At 42.4% G+C, this 11289-nt stretch overlaps 1 pseudogene; it reads left to right on the forward strand.

The window, feature by feature from the left end:
• Positions 1-853: 853 nt before the first annotated feature.
• On the forward strand, positions 854-1727 carry LOC102519640 (annotated as a pseudogene).
• The last annotated feature ends 9562 nt before the right edge of the window (positions 1728-11289 follow it).

Genomic DNA, 11289 nt, shown 5'->3' on the forward strand with positions numbered 1-11289 from the left:
CTCTCTCCATCTTTTTGTCATCACAAACATTAGAAGCAACATGAATGATTGCCAGCCTGGAAAGTAAACTTCTCGTGGAGTGCTGAAGAGCACTGTCCATATTGCTGTGGAGTTCCAAAATCTGTGATGCAGATGTATGTATGGAAATCAGGTCTGGAAAAAGGTTTTGAAGTGACTACTTTGATTTGGTCATATTGAAATGGGTGCATCAAAATATAAAAACATCTTTTTCTTATTCCCTGGCAACGTGAATAATGAACATCGCAAAGCCTCATCCCAGCCCTGGGTTTGACCTTCCTGCACCTCTAAAATTCACTCAGAAATGGGATGAAGGTCAGGAAGGGAATGTGTATGTAATTATGTTAATTAGCACTTTAGAAAAATTCCTTAGAATTAAATCATCTTACAGGGCTGTCAAAATATCTTCAAAACAGTTGCATCAAAATATCATGCACCTGATTTCTGTATATCCCCATGAGTCATAATAAATGTGCCAAATATATAGTTTTTGCAAGAAGAGGATGCCCCTGCCCCCTTCACCACACACTATGATTCTGTGAAACTGATTGTAGAATTGAGTTTATAGACAGCATATACATGCAGTCATTCAACTAGTTAAGAAACTTCTTTACTTAACCATCATTCAGTCAATGTTTATCTGTATTGTTTGTCCATAGGGATGGTTTGACAATAGTGTCTGAAAATCTTGACTCAGAAAAGTGTTGACTTTTCCTTGATAACTTCTCAACATAGAAATAAGATTAGTTTGGTAAAGCTTGTTTTATAGGGATCATATTGGTACGTGATTATGTTTAACTGTGATCTTTTAAATATTAAAAGACATTTACTTTCTTAAAAATTGGCCAGGTCTTGATTTCCATGAGGGAAGCTGTAAAAAGAGGAGTCCAGGAAGACTATTAGCCAGCTTCTCAGCCCTCAAAGCCATGCCATGCACATCCTCCAAAATGGCCTCACTTGGGCTCTAGCCACGTGGTTACCTGCTCCTCAGATCTGTTCATCTTTTGCTATGGTCCCCCCCCCCCCAGACAATATGATGGAACATTCCATGAATTTCATTGCATTAAGTCCTCAAAGACAAATGAGTTTCTGGAAAATACTAAGAAAAACACTCATCTTTAGGTAGCACGCTCTGATTTGGTTGGATTCTGGAGTATGGAATTTAGAGGCAAAACGAATACACTGTTTCATATTTGGAAGTCTGATAGTTTGGCTCCCTGAGCAAAGGAGTTCAGAAAGGTTTGGCCAAAAATAAGGAGTGCCAAGAACAATTTCTTAGTCCAAATTTGGCTTTCATTGACAAATGAGAGTTTGAGATGATTTATGTGGTACCATAATGCAAAATAGAAAAAAAAAAAAAAAACCCAAAAACCAAAAAACCAGAAGAGTCCACGAACCAGTTATTTTCCAGAATGAAACCTGCTGGACCAGCTCTGTTGGTTGACACATTTAAAATGGCGGGTGACGCCCATGTGGATTTAGGCGACTCACAACTGGTTGGAGCTCTCCACCCAGAGGACAGAGAACTGGGCAGAGTTCATGATCTTTGGTGAAATGACAGTGCAGATGCCCATGCAGCTGGGGGACATCAGTCTCCTGAAGACCTCGCACTTGTGGTGACTGTTTGGGAAAATGTGGACTTCCAAGCGTCAAAGCAAAGCATGCTTCTAATTCCTACATCATTTTCACCATTGAAACTTTTCTGCTGAAATGCAAAGCATTTCATTAACTGCTCTGAGATGTGTCTGCTTAGTGGCTTAGATTCTCCCAAGAGACCTCACTTTTATTTGAAAGCAGTGGTAAGTTGATGAGCTGTGTCCTTGCATTTCTGAAAGCCACCTCTGTCCTTTGTCACCACTACTTCAGGAGAAACTTCTGTTCCTTTCCCCCACAGCATTTCAGTGTCTGTTTTACATGAGAAACACTTGCCACTGCTTCATGATCTTGATTTTTTTCATTTGTTTCAAAATAACTCTTCTTCTGTATTTTGACAACCTTCTGGTTTATGGGATTTTTTTTCTATTCAAACAATGATGTGACATTTCCATACCTGTGACAATATTTTAACATTATTTGTAATCCATATCTACCTTTTCATCATGTCTATTTTTTTGAGATTTTTTAAAAAACAATTTTCCTTTTTTTTTTTGCCCAGTGAAGTTTATATTGTTATATCAAATGTGAATCATAAAAATATTACATCAAATATATTTACATTGGAAAAGCACAGTGTCACCTGTTTTAAGTATGGTCTTCACATTATTAGTCACTCTAACTTGGAAAATAATGTGATTAAGTCTTCGTTGGTAAAAAAAAAAAAAACTTCAGAAGACTTGTTGGTTTATATGCTGAAATGTGTACATTCAGAATTAATTTGGCTAATTTTTACTTCATTTTAAATCACTAGTTCACAAAGATACTTGGGACATCTATTTGTTTTAAAGAGATCTTTATGCTTGTGGAAATGCTTGCCCGAGGCAAAGTCCACACAGCCGTAAAAGATATTGCCTGGTCCTGGTACTTTTCACTTTCTGTAATCCATCTGTTCCTTGTTTTTAAAAATGAGACTATGTTCCTGTTCTCTAAAATCTGCCCAGATCTGTCACTGCAGCTGCTCCCCCCGCCCCACCTTCCTCTGTGGAGGGGCATGTGGTTCACCTGGGTCTGTGGACTTGAATTCATTTGAGGGGCTTGGTGTTTTCTTATTGTCTCCTTGTGCATCTCAGGTTTCAACTTTCTGCTAGCCATATTTGTTCTAGCCTTCCCAGCTTAAAGATCACTTTCCTTGACAGAGAAAACAATGTAGAAGTTGAATCGTCCTGTTTTTCTCTGTTAGCTTTCAACATGACACCACCTACCCCTGAGCATCGGGCCCTCCTTCCTCATTCTTCCTGCTGTGAATACACCTCAAAGCCTCCTTTCAGTGCCCTGACACTGTCTTTTTAAGCCTCAGGGAAATCTCAACTCTGTTTTTCCTGGTATCATCATGACTGGCTAGGATTCCTTGGTTATAAGTGCATACTTTCCTATTTCAGACATTTAAAAAAAAAATCTGAGATCACTAGAGAGCTCTCTGCATAGTTTTTGTTTGTTTGTTTGCTTTTTTTTTTTTTTAAAGAAAAGTTCCTTTTTTGTTCGTGACCTATGTCATTTGTTGTTATGGACTAAATGTTTGTGTCCCCTAAAACTCATATGCTGAAATCTATTTCCTAATATGATTGTATTTGGAGATGGAGCCTTTAAGGGGTGATTACATCCTGAGGGTGGAGCCCTCATGAAGAGGATTAGTGCCATTACAAGAGGAGGCCAGAGAGCTGGAACACTTTCTTTGTGTCATGTCAGGATGCAATGAGAGATCAGCAGTCAGCAACTCAGAAGAGAGTTCTCACCAGAACTCAACCATGCTGGCACCCTGACCTTTGTCTTCCAGGACTGTGAGAAATAAATTTCTGGTGTTTATAATCCACCCAGTCTGTGGTATTCCATTATAGCAGCCCAATGAACTAAGATATGGATGACTTTTTGGATAGAATTTATTTCTGTGAACCTTTCCTCTTTCAGACATTTTAACTTTTATAGTATCACCAAGGAGTCATACCTACCTTTCCTCTGAACTTTTACAAATGATTTTTCCCCCTAAAGTCTAGAAGTTATGTCTAATTATGGCCAATGCTTTCCTTCCTTCTCTGGCTGTTAATAGTTCTACTGTGGTGACAGTTATTTTATCCAAGTGTTCATTTGACTATACCAGGCTGGTTGTGCATAGTGGTTAGTAAGAAGGCTGCAGGTCATAGCTGAAAGGGCAGGGACCTCTGAATTTGGCAGATCTGGGTTCAAATCTCCACAGACCTGCTGATGATCTTGAACGATTTACTTGTCTGACTCATAAGGTGAAAAATTGGGTCAATTATACAGCTTTGCAAGGGTGCTTTTCAAATCATAAAGAATGCACAATGCCATGAACCATTGTTATTACTGCCTGAATAATGTTTTTCAACTTCTAGGAATCTTTTCTTGCTCTAGTATTTGTGCTAATAGATGTGTGTGAGTTGGTAGCGTAGCGTGAGTAAGTTAAAGCTACCACAGGTAACATTAGGTTGATGAAAAGACGTATCGGTGGCAAACAGCATACTGGTTGAGCACACAGGTTCTGAAGCCAAACTGTGTGACTCAGAGTCCTGTTGTGCCACACAATAGCTTTCTGATCCTGAGCAAATGGCTGGAACATTCTGGGTTCCCACTTTTTTATCTATAAAACAACCCTGATGCATGGAGTTCTTAAAAGAGTTAAATGAGTAAATACACGTAATTGCTTAGAACATCACCTGGCACATAGCCAGCACTTAATAACGTGAGCGCTTACTGATACCATGCTGAGGATGGCACTGTCTGAACACAGAGTCAGAAGCACCAGCTTTCCCATGTCAACCAGAGTATCTGAAACACAACTGAGAAACCCTCGGAGATCAACAAGGCTACAGAAATGAACAAAAGAAAGTTACTGAAAAAATATTGACAGGAAAGCTGAGATTACTGTCATTCCACTAGCAAATATATGGACACTTTTGGAGGGAGTGGTTTCAGAGTCATGAGGCTACAAAGATTGGTTTCTAAGGGCAGCTGAACATTTACCATCAGTTTTGGGGGGGCATCTCGCTGAATCCCTGGAGCCCTCATCTTACTGGGCTCTGCAGGTGCCCCCTTGCCCTCTTAGGGAACTGGGGATGTGGACCATTCTCCATGATGGCTTGTCAGTGAACACACCGGTGGGCAATTATACATCTTTATAGATGCTTCTCTCCCTCTTTGTGTTTTGGCAGTCAATCTGTCCAGCTTTTAAAATATGGGTCCTCATATTGTGAGGTTAAAATCAGGGAGAGTTGCAAAGAGGAGAGGCAGTTAAAACAAGGTCAGTGACCTTCAGGACAATTCCCGAGACTCTAAGGGAACAAAACACTGCTCAGAGTTGTAATAAACATGTTTTCAAGTTTGAGGAGCTCTCCTCGGGGAATGAGGTTGTTTGCCAGACAGAAAAGGGATAGATGAACATTTCTCTCTCATCCCTCAGTCTCAGAGTTACTCAGGCAGTTGGCTCAGAAACTGACAACCTAACGCCCTCTACTTTCAAAACATAATTATTGATGCACCCAATGAATACCAAGTCCTTCACCACATGTGGTCTTTCTGACTTGTCTCTTTCAACGTAACGGACAGAGCAGATCCCCCAGATCTCCAGTCAGCCCAGCTCATCGGCGTGGCTCCCAGTAGAGGAAGCACACTGGCACCGGCCTGTCAGGGTCTAAATCCTGTCTCCATCACTTCATACTGGTTACATCTTGGCCAAGCTGAGCCTGGTAATAATAATAATACTTCACCCCAGATGTTTGTGTGAAGATTAAATGAGTTAACACTGTGACTGGCACACAGAAAGCACCCAGCAAAGTTAGCTTTATCCTTTGAGGGCTATCGAGGAATTGGTGATTATAAGCCAAGAAACTTCTCTTTATTCATGAATTCCTCTCTCTGCCTCCCACAAATATTCTTGTTTATCAAAAGTAATATTCGAGGTAGATATGGGGGAGAGTCTAGTTGGTTCAACATATGAGGTGGGATGAGTTCAGAATTCTGTGGACTCTTCAGAGTTAATTCAAAACTCTTATTTCTCTAGGAGCCTCTCCAGTGACTGAACTGTAGCGTGTGAGTCTCATTCCTGGCTGCCCTTTGCACGGCACGTGTAGCCCAAACCTCAGAGGTTGCCAATTGATTTGCATCGTATTTTGTATTTCTTTCCCCTGTTTCATCTGAATAAATCTTTTGTTCTGAAGTGTATTGCCAGATCATTGGGAGACAATATATACTCTGGATTTTTTAGTATAATGGCTACATTTTTTTCTCTTGCATAATCTGTTTGGAATATAAAAGGCAGATTGTTTGGTGTAATTTTTAAAAGTGGACAAGCATTGAGTCAGGTTGCCTGCATTGAGGCCTGGCTCCTCGCCTTACTTTGCTCCATGACCCTAGGCAAATTCTCTAAGCTCTCTGAACCTTGCCTACTTCATCTATAATATGAGAATGATGGAGAGGAATTAAGTGGTATAAACCACATGCTCAAGTGCCTGGATTAAAGTAGCTACTAGACAGATGTTGGCTTATAACCAGTATCAGTGGGCCCCCTCCTCTCTATCCGACAGACAACCTGAGCTCCACCCACCTTCTTGGGTCCTTAATTAACAGCTAATTAGTGATCAGTTTCTGATATCATTTTGTATCAGCCTTGGGTTTTGATTGGACTCCCAAGACCATTTTTAAGGCCATTCTCAATTCTCAGGGGTTCTTAATCTGGGTAATATAGAAATACTGCCTGAGTGCATATTAAAAATGCAAATTCCAAAATCCAACTGTGAATGATCCTGATTATTTAATTCCAAGGAGGGGCTCAGGAACCTGCATTTTCAGCAAGAACTAGGTGATTGCACCGGGTGATTGTAAGCACTGCAGGAACCACACTTTGAAAAATTGCTGGTGAGGTTATTATGTCCTATAAATAGACTCCTCACCTGTTCCATCCCCAGATGCCTCCTAAGCAGGGGTTCTTGACCTTGGGTGTGTCCTCAGGCTCTAGCACCCCTCTGAGCTCCCTGAATTTGAAGGCAAGTCACATGTATGTGCATTTCTTGGGGGGAGAAGTTTGACCTACAGCTTTCATTTTACAAATGTTCAGGAGCCCTCTATCCCACTGCCCCCTCCCACCCAAACCAAAACAAACTTAAGAACTGCATCTCCTAGCTCCAGGATGTTTTCCTCCCCAGTCCCTCAGTGTCTTTCTCTAATAATCAACCAAACAGAGATGTGTCAACAACTAGCCTGTAACCTCATGGACTGATCTCACTCCAAAATCTCTTTGGTTTTTATTGCTGTCAGGTGGTTTTTTCCTTGCCGGGCAGAGCTGCAGGCCACAGACAGGAGCAGGGCATGCAGATGTGGCTCAACTGGCTTCTCTTCAGCTGCTCGCCCATTGGTTTGTGCCCCTGCTGAGCACAAGTCTTGGAGAAGCCCTGCTGTGGCTCTTGTGTGGGCCTAGCAGGTGCCCAAAGATGGTGGTCTGTCAGGTCTTCTCTGGGTTGAAAGTGGTTTGTGAAGGTCCACTGTCAGGTGATCTGTTTTTTTTTTCCCCACAAGAAGTGCACAGAGTGTCTCCACAGGGGTCTAACCCATCTACCCTGGGGGAAGTCTGAGCCCCCTCTTTGGCATGGTTATTCTCTCTCTGGGGAACCCAACCACACTGCGGCTCCCTCGGGCACTGAGATTAAAAACCAAGCTAAGATCTCCCTTTGTCCTTACCAGGGAACACAATCTGAACAAACCAGGTTCCTGGGGGATGGTGGAGAGCTTACTTGCTGCCTGGACCTACAATCCCCTAAATTTCACTTTCTCTGCTGTAAGCTTGTGGGGTTGAACCACTCCCCCCACCGCCACCGGCCCCATAATGATTAAGTACTTTGTCTCCTAAGCTCTTCTCTTGATAGAGGAATATTGAAATCACCCCTCCACCAGCACCATTACTACCAATGCCTCATTCTCCATTTAGGAGAATCTTGTTTCCCCTCTAAGGACCTTTTACCCTGTCCCAGGCTTTGGGACATGTAAAAATGGCTCAAGGGAATTTGCTGATGATGCCTGCAGGCATGTGTTCTTCCTCTGGGCAGGCCCTGTTTGTCCCAGTCTTTGGACCTGATTACATCTGGGTTTCATGATGCATGGTACCGGGGACGGGGTGGTGTGGAGAGGGGCAGTGGGATATGGTGTGGTCCAGCAGCTCTGCTGATGGTCGTTGTGATCTCTGAGCCCACCCAAGTGGCCACTTTGTAAGTCCCTTTTTGTCCTTCATTCTCGTGATGAAATCCTCCCTGGAGAAGCCCAGCATTGATTCCTATACTGCTAGTGTCTACCTGGCTGGTAAAAATGGCACACTGAGTCCAGAAACAGTGAAATGCCTTTTGTATTCACTCCTATCCCCCCAATTATTCTGTCCTCCTGCCTAGAAGCTTATTTTATGAAGAGCTTAGCAGCCCTGGGCTTTGGAGGAAAGCAGGCAAATATGGTGAGATGAAATGCTGGCAGCAGCAGATGGCAGAAAGAGTTTCCTTGAAATTCACATAGCAGTTGCTTCTGGTGGGGTTTTGTTATTAAGCTTTTTTCCATCATTTGACTGGATAGGTCTGTCCTCATGCTCACTTATCATGTGCTAAAATCATCTTGCTATTAATATCTGAAACAAGGAGCTGTTCATTATACCAATTAGAAATATAGCCATATGGTCCCATGTGTAATTGGCAACTCAGTTGTGTAGATGTGGCCTTTGTGTTTGGAGGGAGTGAATGTTCACCTTATCCTAAAAAAAAAATGGTATGTTTTGAGCTTTAAGGCTCCTGCCAACCATTTTTGGAGGGGAGGATAAGGTGAGCCTTTTCAGGAGCCAAAAGTATTGATCTTCCAATTGACTTCAATGATGTTATCCTTACCTTAGGCCCAGAGGTCCTGGGTCTAATCCGTATTTTACAACCACTGAAACCTAGCACCCTTGTATTAAGCCATCTCTGCTCCCTCCCTCTGTGAATGTGTGATTTTTCATTTCCAACTTCCAGTAAGAGGAATCAAAGGCCATCAAGTTCTTTGGAGATTGAATTCAAATTATTCTTAAACCTCTACTCTCCCCTCCCAGCCAAAGCAGAATTCTTCACTGCCATCATCATCGGCCCCGATATTACCACCAGCTTCCTGCTCTATGGTTCTTACTGTCGGTGTTGATTCACTCCACGTATGGCAGAAATGGTGTCGTATTATGTATTTTTCTCTATTACCAGATCAGGAATCTTGGAATGCCAAAGGCACAAAGGGACACAGAAAAGTCATCTAACCCATTTTCTGCTTTTCAAAAAAGAAATGTTCAAACTATATGAAGGACTTTATTTTCAAGCAAAATTTTTTTTTTTTTTTTTTTTTTTGTGATGAGATGGCTAGTGAAAGGGCAATGGACGTCAACAGGAAGTTGAAATGAAATGCCTTCTCTTTTTTTCATAGAATCTTTAGTTAGTAGTGAAGGACCTTCATGCTAGGGGGAAAGACCATCTCAGGTGATTTTGTGAACACAGCAATAATCTCTCTGTTGAAGAAGGATGTGCAGTGAACCTGATTATTTCTCAAAGAACTGTCATTTTTCCCAAGAGCTGGCATTTTCAGCTTCTTGAAGAACACCAACCACTGTTATCACAGCTCTAACTTGAGCAATCAATCAGGGGTTTGAAACATTAAACTCGAATATATAATTTCAAAGGGGATAATTTTAGCAAAATTCACCCCGAATTGAAACAGCTTCAGTCAGCCCTTCTCCAACAAGAGGGTCACTGCCTGCTTTTCTTGGCAATGACATTCCCTTCCTGCGCTCACCCTGTCCTCCTTGTCAGCCAGAGGAAAGGAGGCACCAGGCCATGGATTTATGAGATTCCCTGAAAAGAATACTCAGATACCTTCCAGAATAGGCAAGTACAGGCTGCTTGGGAGAACTCCCAAGAGGGAGAACTGACTGCCTCTTCTTGCATTGCTATGCAAGCTGCAATCCAGAGCAGGGATGATGCAAGTAGAAAAGGTGGTTGGCAATTTACTTCTCACTCTATCAGATACCATGAATGATGCAGCCTCTGCTCTGGAAACCCAACAAACCAGTTTAAATTTAAATTCATTAGCTAACATTGTCTTGGCTAATCACATAGCCCTTAATTTCTTCATAGCTGGCCAAGAGGAAATTTATGCTGGAGCAAACACTTCTGGCTGTACCTACGGACATCCATAATTAGGCTCCATTTGTATCTCAAGAGAACACCATTTGGAACTTGGGACATGTTTTCGTTGCCTACATTTGGTAACCTAGGTCCCTGTCTTTATCAATCACAGCTTTAGCCTCACTGCATCTTGGTGGCCTTCTGAGTAAGAAGGATGAACAACCCCCACTTCCCAACAGCATCCACAGCAGCGCAAAGCCCCATATCCTTGTAGAATCCCCAAATCTCCTAAGAGAAGCCCACGTTCTATAACCTGTCCCTTCTAACACCCTCTTTTTGAGGTCCTCTACAATTCCCCATTGTGTGCATTCTCCCTGTTACAACAAGTTAGCACACCTAACTTTGTTAAATTGCAAGTATGTTTCTGGTGGCCTTTGCCTGAAGAGCATTGACATCTTCTTGTTCTATTTCACATCTCGGTAAATGTCATCCTAATCTCACTCATTCTATTAAATGTACAGGAATCATGCAGACATACTTGACATCTTCCTTCCAACCTCCTACCACATCAGTCACAAATCCTGATGATTTAACTTCATAAATAGCTCTCTTAACCATTTCCTTCTCTACATCTTCAAAACAGCCTCGGTGGTCCAAGGGACAAGCCCCTCTCATTTTATCTACTCAACAGTATCTTGGCTAGTCTTCCTGCAGCTCCCTTGACATTCTCCAAAGTTTTCCACAATGCAGCCAGAGTAATCTTCCTTAACTAGAAGCCTTAAAGAGTTATTCTCATGTTGAAAGCACTTTAGTGCTTCCCAATGCTCTTAAAATAAAGCCACAGTTACTTGAAATGTCTCAAAAGGCCGTAAAAAGTCTGACCAATTCTTACCTTCTCAGCCTCCTCTCATGTCATTCCCCTCGTCTTTCTGGTCCAGCCAGGTGGGCCTTCTCTCATTTCCTTGAACGCCGCTATGCTCCCTGCTACCACAGGGTCTTTGTAATGACATCTCTCTGATGTTCCCTCCCCTCCTTCACCTCTCAGATCTCAGTCCAATTGTGTCTCCAGGTAGCCTCCTTTGACCACCCCGAGTGAGCCAGTTCATCTTACTTACATCTCATAGCACATGCATCTCTGTGATGCCCTTCACATATCTGTAGTTCTATTTGTATTGGTGTGATTGGGTCTTTGACTAATACCAGTCTCCTCCATAAAACTCCTCACACATAGTAGGTGCTTAATAAATATTTGTGCAGGGAGTGATGGGTCCCTGTTCTGCCTCTGGTGAGCTGACTCATTTTGAATACGTCATTTAACCTTATGCACTGTCTCAGTCTCCTCGGGCTGCCATAACCGAACCACTGTACCACTCGCTTGGTGGCTAAAACCACAGACGTTTGTTTTCTCACAGGTCTGGAGACTGGAAGTCTAAGGTCAAGGTGCCACCAGGGCTGGTTTCTGACGAGGGCTCTTTTCCTGGCTTGTAGATGG

The sequence above is a fragment of the Camelus ferus genome, chromosome 30 (genome assembly GCF_009834535.1).
Source record: "Camelus ferus isolate YT-003-E chromosome 30, BCGSAC_Cfer_1.0, whole genome shotgun sequence".
Lineage (NCBI taxonomy): Eukaryota > Metazoa > Chordata > Mammalia > Artiodactyla > Camelidae > Camelus > Camelus ferus.